General features: G+C 39.7%; 1 long non-coding RNA gene across 3 annotated transcripts in view; it reads right to left on the minus strand.

Annotated features, from left to right (window-relative positions):
- LOC144079251 (uncharacterized) overlaps positions 1-18,657 on the minus strand; it is a 74,782-nt gene that overhangs the window by 11,851 nt on the left and 44,274 nt on the right. For 2 of the 3 annotated variants that reach the window (XR_013301465.1, XR_013301464.1), the window contains one exon: positions 7,304-7,384. This is a non-coding gene — a long non-coding RNA (uncharacterized LOC144079251). Of the gene's footprint in view, positions 1-1,627; positions 1,759-7,303; positions 7,385-18,657 lie in introns of all 3 variants that reach the window. The other variant, XR_013301466.1, reaches the window with a different exon arrangement.

Raw genomic sequence — 18,657 nt, forward strand, 5'->3', positions numbered from 1 at the left:
CCGCAAAAATGGCAGCCTAGCAATTCATTTATAGAAAAATTAGTAAAGTTCCCATCCCGCATTTTTGCGTGCGGGTCACACAATTTTTTGGATCTGCAAATAGAGATATCAAAATGAGAAAATAGCACAAATAGCATAAATTAGCATGTCTTGATCCCTCAATTTGAGGAACGCTATTGAACATTTAAGCCATTAGAAGATGCTTATTAGATCATTTAAACTCATTTTTTTTAGGGAGCATCATCAAATGTTATTGTTCCTCACAAAATACCAAAAATATTTTGGAAATTATATATTGCCATTTTTTTTAGCTATAATAATCGGTTGTTCATTTAAAAGTACATTTAGAGTATATTTTTTTAAATACATTAAAAATGAAAAGTGGAAAATGGGAATACTCCATTTTATTTATTTATTAAGATTTTCTAAAAATTAAAACAAGCATTAGATTTTTTTACAACCGCCTTAAAACATTTAAACTCAATTTTTTGAGTGAACATTCTTAAATATGTTTTGTTTAATTTTTAGATAGAAAAAATATCTTGGAAATTATATATCGCACATTTTTTTATCAATTAATCATCAGTTATTCATTTAAAAAAGACAATAAGTACATTTAAAAAAAATATTTTTAAGTTACATAAAAAATTAACAGTTGAAAATGGAAATATTCCATTTTATTTATTTATTTAGATTTTTAAAACATTAAAACAAACATTATATTGTTTACCATTTTTTTTTAATCATCAGTACAATAGTACATTTTAAATGTATTTTTGTTTTACATTTAAAAAAAAAAGGAGAAAATGTAAATATTCAATTTTTTAAATTTATTTAAATAAAAAAAGGGGAAAAAAACAGTATTTTTTTAAATTCACAAAATATTACAAAAATAAAACTGTACTTCCTTATAAACCCAGTCAAAGCAAATTGGACGTCTATCGCCGTCAGTGGCAGCCACCGAGTTAAATGTCATCCACTTTGACAAAAAAACACACCTGTCGATCTTGTTAAAGGTTCATTTAAAAAAAAAATCATAAAATCATCTTCCTGTCACCAGAAATGACGCCATCGCCGTCACCAAAATGTCCGCCTTTCCTTTCTTTTGGGCGACAAAGACGCCATTGTGATCAAGCGCGGGAAGGACGGCGCCCTCCCTCTTGCGCCCGCCGCACGTCGCTCTCTCGCCGACGCGCCTTTGAAGCGTCTGTCGTCTCGTCTCATTAAGACATAAAAGCCACGCCAAAAAAAATGAGAATTTCCAATCAAGTGTTTACGGCGCTCAGCCCTTCAAAAAAAAAAAATAGCAATTTAGCCGCGCCGCCTCCTCGCAATTACGTCGGGTTGCCTCTCCCGCGTCCATTTAGCGCGAGTTTCCCGAACAAACTCTGTGGCTAATCATCCGGCACATCAAAAAGGCGCCTCGCGCGATGACTTTTAAATATTCAAATGCACGGCGCTCAAAAAATCTCGCGGCAGATCAAAGCGTTTCGCTTTAATTTTCTCCACGCCCGCCGACTCGCCGACTCGGCGACACGCAAATGCCAATTAAATATCACTCACCCGGGGATATTTACTGCGCTAAATTTATAAATGCACATTATTAGTATTATGATGGAAGATTTACCTCCGAGTTGATTTGGCGTTTGTACGCGTCGGAGTGATCGGCCCCTCGTCTTGCGTCGTCGTCGTGACAACAAAGAAGTCGTCGGCGGGCCTCGCCACGTCGCCGTAATGAAGAGGAGCGTGAAATTTGACCTGTGTTGGAAGTCGAAAATAAATACTGAAATATGATTATTTGTCAAAAGTTGGCATAAAAAACATGCACAAATTGAAAATACTCATATGGGTGTTGAATTTGATTTTCTGCACCATAAAACTGTAAAAATGTTCAAATTAGAATGTGGAACTGTTTTATAATTCAATTTTGATCACACAATTTATATAAAACATTGTAATTGGTACCAAAACGGGCTAAAATGATATCATTAGTACCGATATTTTTTTTCCAATGCTGCACAATGTGTACTTTTTGAGATCTCGTTTCCTATGGCTGGTTGCCCAAAACCAAGATGGCCGCCGGCATTGAAAAAATAGTGTCTTTAAGTACCGATATGGCGATAAAATGTTGTCTTCGGTATCTGGAAGTACAAAAAATAATGTTTAATGCTGCCAATATGTACTTTTTGAGTTCTAGTTTCCAACGACTGGTCGCCCAAAACCAAGATGGCCACCGCCATTAAAAAAGTAGTGCCTTTCAGTACCGATATGGCGCTAAAATGTCTTCTCCGGTATCTGGAAGTACAAAGAAATAACGTTTAATGCTGCCAATATGTATCTTTTGAGATGTAGTTTCCAATGACTGGTCGCCCCAAACCCAAGATGGCTGCCGTCGTAAAAAAAAGTAGCGCCCTTTGATATCGAGTTGGAATTAAAATGATGTCATCGGTGTCGGGATAACATTCCAGTGTTGCGCAATATGTACTTTCTATATGTAGATTTATTTTCCAAAAGCTGGTCGACCATCCCAAGATGGCCGCTGCCATCAAAAAAGTAGTGCCTTTAAGTACCGATATGGCGCTAAAATGTCGTCTTCGGTATCTGGCAGTACAAAAAATAATGTTTAATGCTGTCAATATGTACTTTTTGAGTTCTAGTTTCCAACGACTGGTCGCCCAAGACCAAGATGGCCGCCACCATTGAAAAAGTAGTGGCTTTCAGTACCGATATGGTGCTAAAATGTCATCTTCGGTAAATGGAAATACAAAGAAATAACGATTAATGCTGCCAATATGTACTTTGTGAGATGTAGTTTCCAACAACTGGTCACCCAAAACCAAGATGGCTGCCACCGTAAAAAAATATCGTCCTCATGCTATCGTTATGAACTATTTGAGATAGTTTCCAACGATGAGTTGCCCTACCCAAGATGGCCTCCGCCGCAAATAAGCTAGCGCTATGTGCTACTTAGTCTTAATACAAAAAAAGATGAATTAATATTAGAATATATTGAGTAAAAAACATATTTTAAAGTGTTTCACAATATTTAATAAATATGTATTGAAAAAAAAATGGCCCAAAGTGGGAGGCGTCTCACTTTAAAAAGGAGCGGACGTCTACGATTGTTAAACTCATTTGAGTTGAGGTTTGGACGTCTTGGAAAATAGCAGGAGAAAACTTTAAAGCTGGAAAGCGCTAGCGACGCTAACATTTCCCGACGCTAACATTTCCCGACACCATTTGCTAGCGTCACGCTTGATTTTGCCGCTTTGCGACGCTTGTGAGCTAAATTGTCTCCGAAAGAAAGCAGCAAAGCAAAAAGCCGCCCTTAAAAAAAAATAGAATAAGGAGAAGAAAAAAAAGTTTAGCATGTTTGTGCTAACGCAACGTGACAAGTCATCCTCCCCGAGCGGCGGCAAGAAACGGTGACAGTTTATCCCGTACGCGCCGCCGCTATCGACACGTTTCCGTCTGGCGAAAAGACGACAGAGCCCACGTTAGACGTTTGCGAAAAATGACAAGCGCCGCCTTTCATCTCTGCTTTGTGCCACGAAAATAAAATAAATAAACATCCTTCGCCGCGACGACGCCGTGTCAAAGTAGCTTCGCTAAAATAAAAACTATACGTGGACGTGCGCTATATTACGGTCGCTCGCTGACGGCGAGACGTGTCCTTTGGAAGTGGGAAAGCGAGGCGCAATCGGTTGGGATTTTTTTTATCCCCAAAATCTGATTTAAATCTTTATTTTTATATATATAAAAAAGAGATACAGTAATCCCTCACCATTTCACGGCTTCACTACACCGCAGATTTTTTTTCTGGGAATGTATAGATGTATACATATATAAATATATAGATAGATGTAGATATATAAATATATAGATAGATGTATATATATATATATATATATATATATATATATATATATATATATATATATATATATATATATATATATATATATATATATATATATAAATAAATATATATATATATATAAATATATATATATATATAAATATATAGATGGATAGATGTAGATATATAGATAGATGTAGAGATAGAGAGATATAGAGATAGAGATATATAGAGATATATGGATACAGATATATAGATAAATAGATACATAGATAGATATAGCTAGATATATAGATAGAGATATATAGATAGAAAGATAGAGATATATAGATAGAGACAGATAGATACACATTTTTTAAATAACATTTTTTTTAAGTTCATAAAAATCGCGCAAAATTATCCACTGTCTACGTTTCAGAAAATTAAATAAAAAAATAAAAAAATAGGCGTCTCTCCCAGTCAAAAGAAGCTGTGCGATGATTTGTCATTATGAAGCGCTAATTACACGGCTAGCGACCAGGTTGCCAGGTAAAAAAAAATAATAATAATTTTAAAAATCGATGGTGTCAAACGCCTGGCACACGCTAGGTCCAGTGTCTTGTTAACACGGCCCGGACCGAGGCGCTTTGGCGGCGGGACGGGGCGCCGAGTTCCCAGGATCCTCCGGGTCGTCTCCGTGACCTCCGAGCAAGCGTTTGATTGAGCGCGGGTCGAGAGGCGATGGGTCGCTCATTAAGCGTAAGCTGGGCTTTCCATCAATTTTCTCCCGCTTATCCCGCCGTTCGGGGTCGCGGGGGAGCCGGAGTCGATCCCACGTGACTTTGGAGGAAGGGGCCAGGTAAACGCTCTCGACTGGTCGCTCGTCAATCAAAGGGCAAGTATGGACAAACAACGAAATGCTCCGTGGAAGCAAAAACGGATTTTGTCAGTTTGTCATGTCGATATTTTTCCTTTGCTTGTACTTTGAACAGAGCTGCTTATTTATTGATTATTAATTATTATTTATTGATTGTCGGTTTATTGTTGTTATTATTTGTGCACTTCACTTCCCTGCTAATTTATGTTGTTGACTACTTTTACTTATTTATTCTTTATTTGCCCGTTTGTTGTTGTTATTGTGCACTTTGTGGTGAAGCTATAAACTTCATTATATTTATATGACAACAAAAGCATAAAATTCAAAAAATCATATTTTGTCGTGGGTAGAGAATTTTCAGATTTTGTGACAAAACTTTTTTGTACAAAAATAAAGCTCAACACGGTCAATTTTTTGTAGATTGTCGTTGTTTTGATAGAAAATGCGTAAAGTATCAATTGCATTTTTATAGGGCAGTTTTTATTGTAATTTATCATAAAAACAAAACAAACAATACGTGTTAAAATTGAGAAAAACAGACAAAAACAGGATAACTATAGCATGAAAAATGCAAAAAATAAACGGCATAAGTCGCACCAAATTATTAAAAAAAAGGGACTTATTGTTCAGAAAATACGGTAAAAACGAGTGTAGTCATAACCTCACAGCTAAAACGTTAACAGTTCATAACGTTAGCCAAAATGTTAACGATAATTGACAATTAATGGCCTGCGGAGAAATCCTAGCAAAACTAGCGTAGCGTCGGCGTTCCTCCCTCACGCTCGACGGCCTCGCGTCATTATCGACAAACGTCGTCCGGCGCGACCCGTCACGCCTCGTTAGCGACGCGCCGGCGGTCCTGAAGGAATCGCCGGCGCGTCTCGCTAATGTGTCGTTGGCACATTAGGCGACAAATGAAGACGCGGGCGGGGATTGGTTCTTTTGGAAAATTAGCATTAGTGCCGCTAATCATGCATAAATTGAGGAAGTTCCACCGGGAAGAGAAAGGTGGCGGCGGACTCGTCGTTTCCCCTCGCCTGTCGCTTCCCGTTAGCGCCACTTTCCTCGACGTCTTGCGCTCGTCGGAGCGCCGTTAGCGCCCGTTGCTAAGCGCGGGTCGCCCAATGTGTCATCCACTCGCTTAATTAATGAAGTGGCGGGGAAGATTACGAAAACTCCGGTCGCGTGGCGACGTTACTTGATGAAGCTCAAGTAGGAAAACATTTTGCTATATTCACGTCACACGCCAACTTTGAACTTTGAACCCTGAGTCGTACTTTTTTATTCGTTTGGTTGGCCGTGCCACTTACCATATTTTCACGACTATAAGGCGCACTTAAAAGTCTTACATTTTCTCCAAAATAGACGGTGCGCCTTATAATCCAGTGCGCTTTATATATGGACCAATACTAAAATTGTTATCACGATAAAATCAAATAAATCTGTCGATAGGGTACACCATCCTCTACAGCTCTCACAACTACGGCAAGCAGCCCCCGACTCTACTATTTTCCCCGTAGAAAAAGTACTGCGCAGTGACTGCTGGGATATGTAGTTATTTTGTCAATACACCCAATGGATTGAGCATGGAAAGCAGCGTTGGAAAAGTTACGCTAGCTACTAGCTAGCTACTATTTGCGAATGGATCGTGGCCGCCTGGACGAACGTATAAAACTCAGCGTTTTCGATGACTCATTTGGACATCTGTTCAATTCGGACAAAGAAAATGAGGACTTTGATGGATTTGTGGGTGATGATGACGTGAGTAGATTGTAAAATGGCTAAATAAAGTACAACCCAACTCAGTTTTGCTTTTGTTGCCTTTCTAAAAATGTGTTTTTAGCGTGTGGGTGTAGCGTGTATGTTTAAGCTGGTGTATGTTTTGCCATGCCTGGCTGCGTCTATAAAAACGGTGCGTCCTTTGTGTGTGTCAAATTCAGAAATAGCACTCGTTACTGACACTGCGGCTAAAAATATGATGCGCTGTATAGTCATGAAAATACGATACTCAAATGTCTTATTTTTTCACTTGACTTTTTTTTTTTTTTCATATCACTAACAGGTGACTATTTTGTTTGCTGTTCATGATTTTACTATTACAGTAATCCCTCGATTATCGCGACTTCACTTATCGTGAATTCACTACTACTTTCTGCTATTTTTTGTTAATTTGGTTTGTTTTTTAAAGTTCATAAAAAAGGAAATCCGCTGAAACTACTCTTGCTACTAGGACTCAGCACTTAATATTTTTTTTAAAATAGGGGTGACCCTACTTTGCGTTTTTTCAATTATCGCGGCCATGTCTAGTCTACATGAACTGCGATATTCGAGGGATTCCTGTACTTTACCCCTTACATCGGTAACTATAATTGTTTTCCAAACAAAAAACTAAATGTACTGATTGGCTGACTTTGACAAAGATAGAAGTCCAATCCATTTAGACGATCCCAGTCCAAATGGATTGGACGTCTATTGATTGTGAGTTTAAGCGGTACCGAAAATGAATGAATGTTACATGAACAGATAATAATCAAATGAGGTGAAAACCACCACTTTTTAAAATGAAATATTTTATTTTAAAACATTACCTCATTGGCTGCCATTGACGGCGTACAACGTCCAATCCGTTTTGACTAACCATCATTCTGATCCGCCCATTTTCAAGAAATCTGGTGAAAAAGATTGTTTCGGTTAAAAATATATATATATTTTAAAGCAGGCAATTGAAATGGACTCGTCGTCGTTAGCTGTCAAGGCCAGTGAAAAGAGTGCGATGTTAGCACGTGGCTAACGATTTCAGCTTCTCTTTTTCTGAAGCCAAACAGCAAAGGCCAAAATAATTTGTTTCTCTTCCATAAAACATGAAAGCGTAGCGAGCGAGCGAGTGAGGCGCGTCCCGGGTTGGCGAGCGCCCCGCGGCCCCCGCGGGCCCTCCCTTCCGCCGCCAGCCCTCCTCGCTCTTCGGCCCGCTCTCAAAGGTCTTGTTAATGTTTCAAAAGTGCACATAAGACGCGGCAGGCAGACGATTAATGCGAAAGATACCCACAGGCTACCTGCAGGATTTATTCCGACGCCGGCTGCCGCGCGGCGCTAACACCTAGCGCAACGCTAACGAGAGCGCCGACGGGGGCGGCCGCGCTAAAAAGGCTACAAAGCGCCGCCCGCAGTTACGGCGCCGCTTCAAAAACAAGACGTTTGGCGGCGGAGAGAAGTGGGTTAAATGTTTTAAACGCGCGCGTGACGTCGACCCCGCCCGCCAGACATTCGCCGCCGACAAAAGAAGGCTCCAAATGGGGTTGGAAATTAGCCGTTAAGCGCCACGAATTGGAGAACGTCTTCCTGTTTTAGGTTTGAGTCGATACGGAATCGAATAAATTTTGAAGTAGCTTTTTAGTAAAAAAAAAAAAAAAAAAAGTCTGTTTTTAAGGTTCCTATTACATACCTGACAACCTCGGCCAATTGCTCCCCTTATTAATGATTGCAATTCCCCTTATTAAGCAATAAAATAAGCCTACAAATGCAACGTGGCACATGTTTACTCACATAGGGCGCACATCAAAGTCTAAAATATTCCCCAAAATGGACAGGGTGACCAATCAGTATGCACTAAACTCGAGATTCTGTAGATGTCCCTGTATGACGCTGACAGGTTAGCTTAGATTAGGTTAGAACTTGGTTGCAGTAGCAAGACAGACCCAAGACACACAAGACATTGTAGACCTAGTTAAAAAAACTAAATACCAAAATGCAATAAAAAAAAGACAGAAAAGCAGCAAAAACACAAAATGAGTGAGAGTGGAAGGAGTTACCGCTACCGGCTGCCACTTGAGCAGCGCTATCTTGGTTGCAGTAGCAAAAACGGATACACACACAAGAAAAGATGTTGTAGAGTTGGATAAAACTGGAAAACCACACACAGGAAGTCTTCCACAAGATGGGGGACTTCTGCAGACTGTGACCGAGGTTGAAAATATGCAGAATATGCTTTAACTGTCTAGGTACATTGCTTGCTAACGTGCTATATTTATATAGTGAAAAGGGTGGAAGTGACGCATATCATGGGTAAAGCATGACAACATTAGCAATCGACAATGTTGTTTTTGTTTGCAACCTGTGACCGAGACGATCCGGATTAGAGCCAAAATGGAGGATAACGAGATACATAAAATCCTGTACAAAAGTTGTTATATGCCGTAGACCAAGGGTGTTCGACTTGGGTTGGTTCGCGGGCTGCATTAACGTCAACTCGATTTTATGTGGGACGGACCATTTTAGATCTAGTATTTAGATTTTTTTTTTATAAATGGATTAAAAGAACTGGATTAAAAACCCTGAATATTCCGTTTTTTATAGATCTAAAACAATGTTTATTTGAGCTTTTTAAAAATATTTTTTGATTTTACAAAATGATTTTTGAACTAAAAACACAGAAAATGGATAAAAAAATACAATTACTGATTTAAAAGGGGAAAAATCAGTACATTTAATATTCATTTATACTCTTGATTTTAATTTGATCCTAAAACAGAAATTCAGCACTCATCATTTACTTTCCCGGGCCGCACAAAATGATGCGGCGGGCCAGATTTGGCCCCCGGGCCGCCACTTTGACACCTGTGCCGTGGACAGTTTGAAATGATCCAAACATTTCTAAAATACGGGAAAAATGTACAAGGTGATAGGTATGCTATGACCTCATTGGCTGACAATGAAGGCGCCATTTTGAAAACATTTAATGATGTCCGTACAGTATAAATTAACTACAAAATTGTCTTTTTTTTCTACCTCTAATAAACGTTGACCCATTCCGTCATAGGAACATAAATAAGACAAATATTGACTGTAAATGACCCAAAATGAGCTCTTTCTATTTTTCATTCTTCCTCTAAAAAGCGTGAGGTGGTCCGTTCCCTTTAAAAGCAAAGACGCGGCGTGGCAAAAAAAGCGGAGCGATATGAACGTAGATATGCTAATACGCAGAGCGAGGCTTTAACCGGCCCCTCTAATGGCCGATGCCGGATAAATACTTGAAGCCGGTGCTAAATAAATGATTTATTGCGGCTCATAAATTATTGGCGCTAAATATCCCAGAGCACTTTTTGCCTCATTGTACATCTTTTTTTTTCTTTTTTTTTTTTCTCCGCGTCTACGCTCGGGTTTATCTCCCGAAATCACACGCGGCAAACGTCGTGTAAATATGGATACGGCTCCTTCTACTTATTTATTTTACACGGCTCATTTGAATATTTCATCCTCAGCATAAACTGCTATTTGTTTCCCACGGCGTGACGGCGTGCGTCAAAGACGGACCGAATTTGCGCAAATATAAATCATTTAAAGCTGGCGGTGAGCCAGAGTTTTGGTTCGCGGAGGTTCGTTAGATACTTGGCCTGTGATTGGATTATGCCATTTTCAGTTAAAAAATAGGATACCTTTTTTTTCAAATGAGGCGTTTATAGTTACCGTATTTTTTCGCATATAAGCCGCATTTATAACTAGAAAAAATGGCTGAATCAAGGGTATGGCTTATATGCTAACAAGATTTACAACGTTGCTCTACTCTTTTTAACCACTTGGCAAATTAACATGTACTATTTGTTGGTTATTTTCTGTTTTGCAGTAAGAAAACAACCATTACTGGATCAATTACTAACTTCCTTATGTGTATCTTGACCCTAATAATGTGATTTTGATTCATAAAGTATCTCAGAAATACCACATGAGATGATTTTTCTTAAGATTTTCTGTTTAAAAAAACACATTTGTACTCCCTATTAAACCCATGAATATGGAGGTGAAAATTGTGTATCAGGGGGGCTGCTTATATGCAAGAAATTGTAAAATTCAACGATTTTAAGGCAATTTTAAGGGTGTAGCTCACATGTGTCAAAGTGGCGCCCCGCGGGCCAAATCTGGCCCGCCGCATCATGTTGTGTGGCCCGGGAAAGTAAATCATGAGTGCAGACTTTCTGTTTTAGGATCAAATTAAAATGAAGAGTATAGATGTATATTCCATTTCCTGATTTTCCCCCTTTGAAATCAATAATTGTAATTTTTTAATCCATTTTTTTCTGTGTTTTTTGTTCAAAAATCTTTTTGTAAAATCTAAAAATATATTTAAAAAAAAAAGCTAAAAGAAACATTGTTTTAGATCTATAAAAAACTGAATATGCTGGGCTTTAAAACCAGTTCTTTTAATCCATTTATAAAAAAAATCTAAATATTATATCTAAAACGTTCCGGCCCACGTGAAATCAAGTTGACGTTAAAGCGGCCCGCCAACCAACCCGAGTCTGACACCCTTGGTGTAGCTTATACACGGGGGCGGCTTATATGCGAGAAAATACGGTAGTTGATAGCCCGGGAACTGTACATAAGACAAAAAAACATTACACCCATCAGTTTTCAGATGATAAGTCGCACATGGGTATTGTATTATCCAGAGAATACTTTATGAAAAGGAGAAAAATGTGGCACTGGAGTATAAGTCACATTTTTGTTTGGGCAATTCTGTATTTTAGAGGTCAAGCACAAACATAAGTTTAAGTAACAATAATAAAATGGACAATGACGGGCTAAATAGGCATATATTAGTTGACATAAGTTTTTCAGATAACTGCAGCCTTGTAAAAACAACATAACAGGATGTCTGAGAGACAAAAATGATGCAAAAGTCGCTCAAAATGAAAAAAAAAGTGATTTATAGCTCAGAAAATACGGTACAGCCCAAAAAAAACCCTGTAAATCAAAATAAAAAGGAGCAATACGTTTAATATAACTACATTCGTTCATTACCGAAACTTTGAACTCATTGGCCACCCAATCTAAGCGAACCGGGAGGGTCGGCGGCTGAAACGCAATGACAACAAAAGCGCCCGGCGACGGCGCTCGTCGTCGGGAAACGACACATGAAAGGCATCAAAAATCTTTGATTGCGGCGGCAAATTGATGACAAAACACAACGGCGTCCGCTCCCAGAGGAGCTTGTCGCGGCGTTTGTCCCGCCTGGCAGCTCTCAAATTGAATAATAAGGCGACAAGGCGTCATGTGATCCAAGCGTGGCCCCGCCGCATTTGATGCGCGACGGCGTCAAATGTCCGGCGTGTCCCGTTTCAACTTTCCCAAAACATACGTGTTGCTTTCATCTGCCGTGCCGACGTCGCCGCCGCTTTGAGACGCGATGCAAATGAAGGCGTTAACGACGTATGCGTTGTACGCTTTCCCTGGTAAATCAAGCCAAATCGGGTTTGGACTGATTAGGGTTAGCTAAAGCTGCCAAAATTCAAAATAAATTAAATAAATAAGAAATTCGATGAGTAGGGAAATGAGTACCTAATTTAAAGCTAAAAAAATAAAAGTGAATATAAATTAGATACATTTACTTTTTTGACTTCAAGGTTTTTCAATAAGGTAACAATAGTCTCTATATGTATGAATTTTAGCATTGTACTATTCATTTCTGACTTTGACTTATTAACTGTCATAGTGAAACATTTAGAAAACCCGATCTTTGTTATCTAATTCCGATCCTGTGGCGATGTGACATCCCTAATATGTATATGTATACAGACAGTATTCCCTTGATTATCGCGGTTAATGTAGACCAGACATGGCCGCGATAAACAAAAAAAATGCAAAGTAGGGTCACCACTATTTTAAAAACAATACAAATAATAAAAATATTTTTTTTTACTTCAGTGCTGAGTCCTAGTAGCAAGCGGAGGACAGGGGAGTGGCTTCCGCTTGCGAGTTTCAGCGTGGATTTTCACATTTTTATGAATTTACAAAAAAATATATTATTTTTTGCGTTAGTGCAGAATTAAGGGAAACACAATAGATCCAAAGCAAGCCGGCGCAATGAAGGGTAGTGCAAAGAAAAGGCATATAATGGAAATCGATATTAAGCACAAAATAATGGAAAAACATGTTGGCCTCGAAAGCTGCGGTATAAGAATCTAAATTCATTTAAGTTCAATTTAAAGATTATGTTACATTACGAGAGCATCCGTCAAGTCTCTCTCATCCGCGAACTCCACATTATATTGAATAAAGTCTCTCTTTTTTTTAATTAAACATCATAAACTAGTTATTTGTTACTCTGTTAGTAGATGGTGAATTACAACCAATAAAAATACGTTTTTCCATTGTAATATATATAAACATACACACAAACTGTTAAAAATTTACTGAAAAGAAAAAAGAAAAACAATGATTCAGTGTACCTAATGAAGTGACTAGTGAGCATACGTTCCAATCCCTAAAGATAAGAAGGTGTTCTGTGGGTATATGAGGTGAAGGCGAGTAGGCTTTTAAATATTAATACACCACCACCCCCCCATACTTCAAAAAGGCGAAAATAATTCGGGGGTAGTGAAAAGAAGGAAGAGGAGGAGGAGGAGGAGGAAGAGGAACAGCCTCTCTGAGGAGTTGTGGTGTCCCGTCCTAATTAAACATGCATGGCCGTGTTGTTGTTGTTGTTTTTTGACAGGACGCCAAAACAAGCCCAGGTGGAGGCGGGCGTGCAAACAACTTGTGAGTACACGCGTCAAACACACAAATTAGCACCCAAGAGCGGACCGCCGTGGTCACGTTTCATGTAAAATGCCGTATTTATTCCTACAACACACTCCACGTTCCATGTGCTAAGAAATGTGACAGCAAGTAGCTTTAAAATGATAAAAAACTATATTTTAGACACAAATACATCCGGAAAAGTGACCAAAAGTCTTAACAATGAACAAAACCTGGATTTCTATGATGCCTTTTGCTAGCATGCTATGCTACTGGCAAGTCGCTAATGGTGACTATACAGTAATTCCTCGAATATTGCGGTTAATGTGGACCAAACATGGCCGCGATAATTGAAAAAACACAATGTTGGGTTACCCCTATTAAAAATAATAATAATAATTCTTCAGTGTTGAGTCCTAGTAGCAAGAGTGATTTTTATGAACTTAAAAAAAATCAATTTGTACTAGCTAACGCAGTACAGGAGAGCTAAACAAAATAAGCAACTGCTAATAAAAAATTCAAACAAATCCCCAGAAAAAATACAAAATCAAAGTAATAGTAAATTAGGGTACAGAAAACTAAATAAGCAACTGCTAACGAAAAAAAAATAAAATTCCCCAGAAAAAAAATACACGATCAAAGTAATAGTAAATTAAGGTACAGAAAAAACAAAATAAGCAGCGGCTGATGAAAAATAAAAAAATCCCCAGAAAAAAAAAAAAAACAATCAAACCAATAGTAAATTAGGGTACAGAAAAAAAACTGCTAATGAAAAATAAAATAAAAATCCCCAGAAAAAATACACGATCAAAGTAATAGTAAATTAGGGTACAGAAAAAAACAAAAAAAGCAAATGCTAATGAAAAATAAAATATTCTCCAGAAAAAAAATATACGATGTCGTGAAGCCTCGAAATTTGAACCGTGAAATGGCGAGGGATTACTGTACTACCAACATGTACTAGCTAACACAGTACGAGAGCGCTACAAATGATCATCCACTATTTCATAGGCCCTTAAACCTTCTCCTAAGCCACGCCAAAATTCGCCAGCTGTGAGTATCTAACCGTTGCCAAAAAAACGGAAAAAAACTTTGCTACATTTTTATCCCCAGGTTGCCAGGTGTGAGTAATAGCAACATGAGTGTGTTGTGTGGCTTGAAGGCTGCCAACAGCGGCGAAAAAAAACAACAACAAAACAACAACTGTATGGCGGGACAACAGATGGACACGTTGGGGAAAAAAATAAATAAATAAAAAAGTGAAAAATGGATGGAACGGACAGATTAAGGAGGGGAGTCGATTCAGCCGTCTCGCAGGGTTCAAGTATGAGTCGTGGGGGCGGGGCTTGGGGCTGGGGGGCGGACTCCGGGGTGGATCCTGACAAGGCAGGTCCTATTTTTTCTTGTTGAATGTTGAAAATGTCAATTGGGTATAATTAAAAGCGTCTTCCACACGTATGGTGGACTTTAACTGGTCCCGATTGGTGGCTTTGTTTGGGGCGGGGATTGAGCGGGAGGGCCGGCAGGTGTTAGTCGGTATGCGCCGTGGTGGTGTGCTGATATGTGGATCGTCAAAATGTCAATTGGGGTGGGTGTCGTTAGAGGTTTTCTCTTATGTATACTTTATTTTTAGGGTCTCGATTGTTGGTGGGATTTTCAGGATTTAAGTGGGGATTGCTAAGGGAGGAAAATAGTCGGGAAAAAAACGACGGATCGGGACACAAGTGGAGGAATTACGGCGGTTTACAGACTGGAAATTGCACCAGACGATAAGTCTAAATAAGGCTAAATATATGAATTAAATGGAAAAAATAAATATATAATTCACACAGGAGTGTAAGATGCAATTTTGGGGAGCATTTTATAAGTTAGCAATCACAAATAAACATTATACATCAAAGTATTAGTAAATTGGCGTACAGAAAACAAAATAAGCAACTGCTAATGCAAAATATCGATTTTTTGGTTGAGAACTATAGCCTTAAAAACACATCTAAACAAGCTATTAGCATTTTTTTTATTCCCAAATATATATGTACACAGTGATACCTCTACTTCTAAAATTAATTGGTGTTTTCATAACTTGGATATAGGAAGTGTAGTTACATTACAAGGGATGTTTTGATTTCATTTGATTCCATAACTTGGATTGTTTTTGTATCTTGGATAAAAATAGTTCCATCGAGGCTTTTTGTAACTTGAATATTTTGTATGTAGAAGCATTCGTAAGTAGAGGTACCATTGTATATAAATTTTAAACGTGGCAAATTCGTCCTCAAAATGACTCGAGCAATTGAGCAAAAAATAAGCAAACCGGAGGAGTGAAGAATTTTCCTGGTTTGAGCTGATGCAGGTGTTTGGAGTGCCATGCCAGAAGTGTTGGGCAGGCCTCCCCCAAGGGGGCGCACCTCCTGATACCAGGCTCTTGAAAATGTCAATTGGGTGCTAATTAAATGTTGCTATGTGTACTTTACTTTCTCTCGTCCCAATCGGGGAGCTCGCTTTGGGATTTGATGGTCGGCAGAGAAGGAGAAAAAAAAAAACATACCCAGAAAAATGGACGGGAGGAAGCAAAACCTTCCCGCGTATGACGTTTCCGGCACTAGTCGGCTGCCGTCCCCCCCGGGGGGCGCTCCTGACACGGGGCGCCTCCCGAAGATTAACGGCATGGCCTCGGCCGTGGTTAGAAGGTCGAGAAATGACTCCCGCCGCACCCTAGGCGAGGGCGTGGCCGCCATTTTTTTCCCGACTTCCTCCGTCTTTAAAAAAAAATCAAGCGACGACGGGAATGGCGTCTGAATTATGGATGGGTCGCCGGTGAAGTTGCGCGACATCTAAGCCACGCGCAAAGCCTCCCCCCGGGCCCCTCGGATTCAAACTAAGAAGAGCTCGTAATTAAAGTGAGTTAGAAACAAGGCGGGGCATCAATAAGTGATGATCGGCTTGTCACCCGGGTACTCGCTAACTAGCCGGCTAGTTTGTTAGCGGCATAGCCAGCTAGCTCTGTGGTCCTCAACCACGAATACTAAAGAGGGCGGGGTCACGGACCGTGTCCACCACGGTTAGGGTGAACGCAACATGGCGACAAGGAAACACAATTTGAATATTATGCGGGTCGTCTAGCTTACACGATAGCGATGTTGTCACAAGGCTAAATAATGAATCTGGCCGCCTGCCGGAGCGCTAACGCGTCCGTTTGCGTTAACCCGCGGCTACGTAACGGCGCTATTTTTCCCAGGCGTGGCGGCGAAAGCGGGACACGGCGAAGCGAAAACGCTCGTCCTAAATTACGTTAGCGGCGTAGCCTCCCGGCGACGCGGCATCCAACATTGATGCTCCCTTTTTATGCTTTTATCACCTCGTAAGCGGGGACCCGCCCGCCAAAGTAAAAGGCGTTCCCACCTGCCGCCAAAAGTAAAATACATCCTCTTAGCGTGACCGCCGCTGCTCAGCTTTTAGCATTTAGCGTCTGGCGGAATCAGCTGGCTGAGAGCAAACAAACGGCGTACTTTTGGGTTATTTATGAGTTGAAGAGCAAAAGCAAACAATATTTAACATTAAAATTGATATTGTGGAACACGTAGCAATAAAAAAAAGTTTTTGCAACATCATTAGCGGTGATGAGAAACTTTAATGTATTGTTAGCACTCTAGTACTGATAAAGCTTTATTTATAAAAGTGTCAAGACAAAAACAATATTTAACATTAAAATTGATATTGTGGAACAGGTATCAATAAAAAAAAGTATTTATAAGATCATTAGCGGTGAGAAGTAACTTAAATGTATTGTTAGCACTCTAGTACTGATAAAGCTTTATTTATAAAAGTGCAAAACAAAAACAATATGTAACATTAAAATTGATAATTGTGGAACACATTCAATAAAAAAAAGTTTTTACAACATTATTAGCGGTGATGAGAAACTTTAATGTATTGTTAGCACTAGTACTGATAAAGCTTTATTTATAAAAGTGCAAAGACAAAAAAAATATTTAACATTAAAATTGATATTGTGGAACATTTACAATAAAAAATAAGTTTTTACAAGATCATTAGCACTGAGAAGAAACTTTAATGAATTATTAGCACTCTAGTACTGATAAAGCTTTATTTAAAAAAGTGCGAAGACAAATACAACTGTAAAAGTGTTTTGTGATATTATCTATGCATTTTACTGTTTATTATTTCCTTGTTTGTCCATGTTAATGTTTACTAAAAGTTCTGTTATGATGTCATTGTGGCCACTACATGAATTATTTTGTAAATTTATAAATATTTTTGTAAACAAATGTGAAAAACCACGTTTAGAAGACCGAAAAGCTATAAGAAAAGTCATCGCCAATCACTGAATACGCTGTCACTCGCCCGTGCTAATACGAAGCAACGTGTTAGCGTGTTAGCCGAGTAGCTCTGTCTTGAGGGAGGCCCCGTTGACACGTGCTAATGCTAATCAAGACCTGTTCGCTGCCATGTTGCGGCGGCGTAACAAGGCCGCGCACCCGCACCGGACACGCCGAAGCTACATTAGCGCGCCGTGTTCCTCGGCCCGGAACAGCGTTTCTATTACGCGGCGGGAAAGCGGCCCGTCACGTCGCGTTAGCGCGGGGCAAGTCATGCGGACGCGTCGGGAAAGTGGCTGCGGCGGCGGCGGCGGCGTGGCGGGGGACTTTTAAAAGGAAGCCGCTGAACTTTACGTTAGCGCGTTCTTCCAAAAAGGACAAAAGGGTGGAGCTAGCCAGCTAGCGCCTTGTTTTTGTTGTTTTTTTCCCGCGGAATTGACCCGACGGTGGCTGTAAAACGCGGCGGCGTTGGAGGTCAAAAAGACGAGAGTTGTTTTCCCAGCGTTCCTCGCCTCCCAAATCTCAGAGCGGAATCGCTTTCTTGACAATAATCGATCAATAATTTAGCGCGTGTGTTTGAACGGGGAAAGGCTTTCGTATCTCTTCCATTAACTCGGATTAAGATTTCATCGTGACGCCAGGGAGAATGCCAGCAATATCCTGGCTCGTTGCCATCAAATTTTGATGACCACTTCCCTTCCGCCCCCCCGCCGCTGTACGACATTCCTGCTGGGATGTCGGGGACGGGACGCCGGACATGAACTCCCCTCCGGTGACGCCGTCGCCGCCACCGCCGCCCTCAATATTTCATCGTCGGTTTTGCGAGATGCTGAGATTTGACTTTGCGCTAAACACGCGCTACAAGAGACGTGTTCATTTTGGGCGTTAGCCGTCGATGCGGTTAGGCGTCCGATCCATTTCGAGTGGGGGGGTCGGCAGTGTGTTGGTGGTATTGACACACAATTCATTTTGAGTTATAATAAGAAATTAAATTCATGTTTGTTTATGGCAAGTCTTATTATTGTTTTGTTTTTTTACATTTAATTAAAATGTGCTTTCTTAAGTATTAGCAAATGAAAAAAATAGTCTGT

The sequence above is a fragment of the Stigmatopora argus genome, chromosome 8, assembly GCF_051989625.1.
Source record: "Stigmatopora argus isolate UIUO_Sarg chromosome 8, RoL_Sarg_1.0, whole genome shotgun sequence".
Lineage (NCBI taxonomy): Eukaryota > Metazoa > Chordata > Actinopteri > Syngnathiformes > Syngnathidae > Stigmatopora > Stigmatopora argus.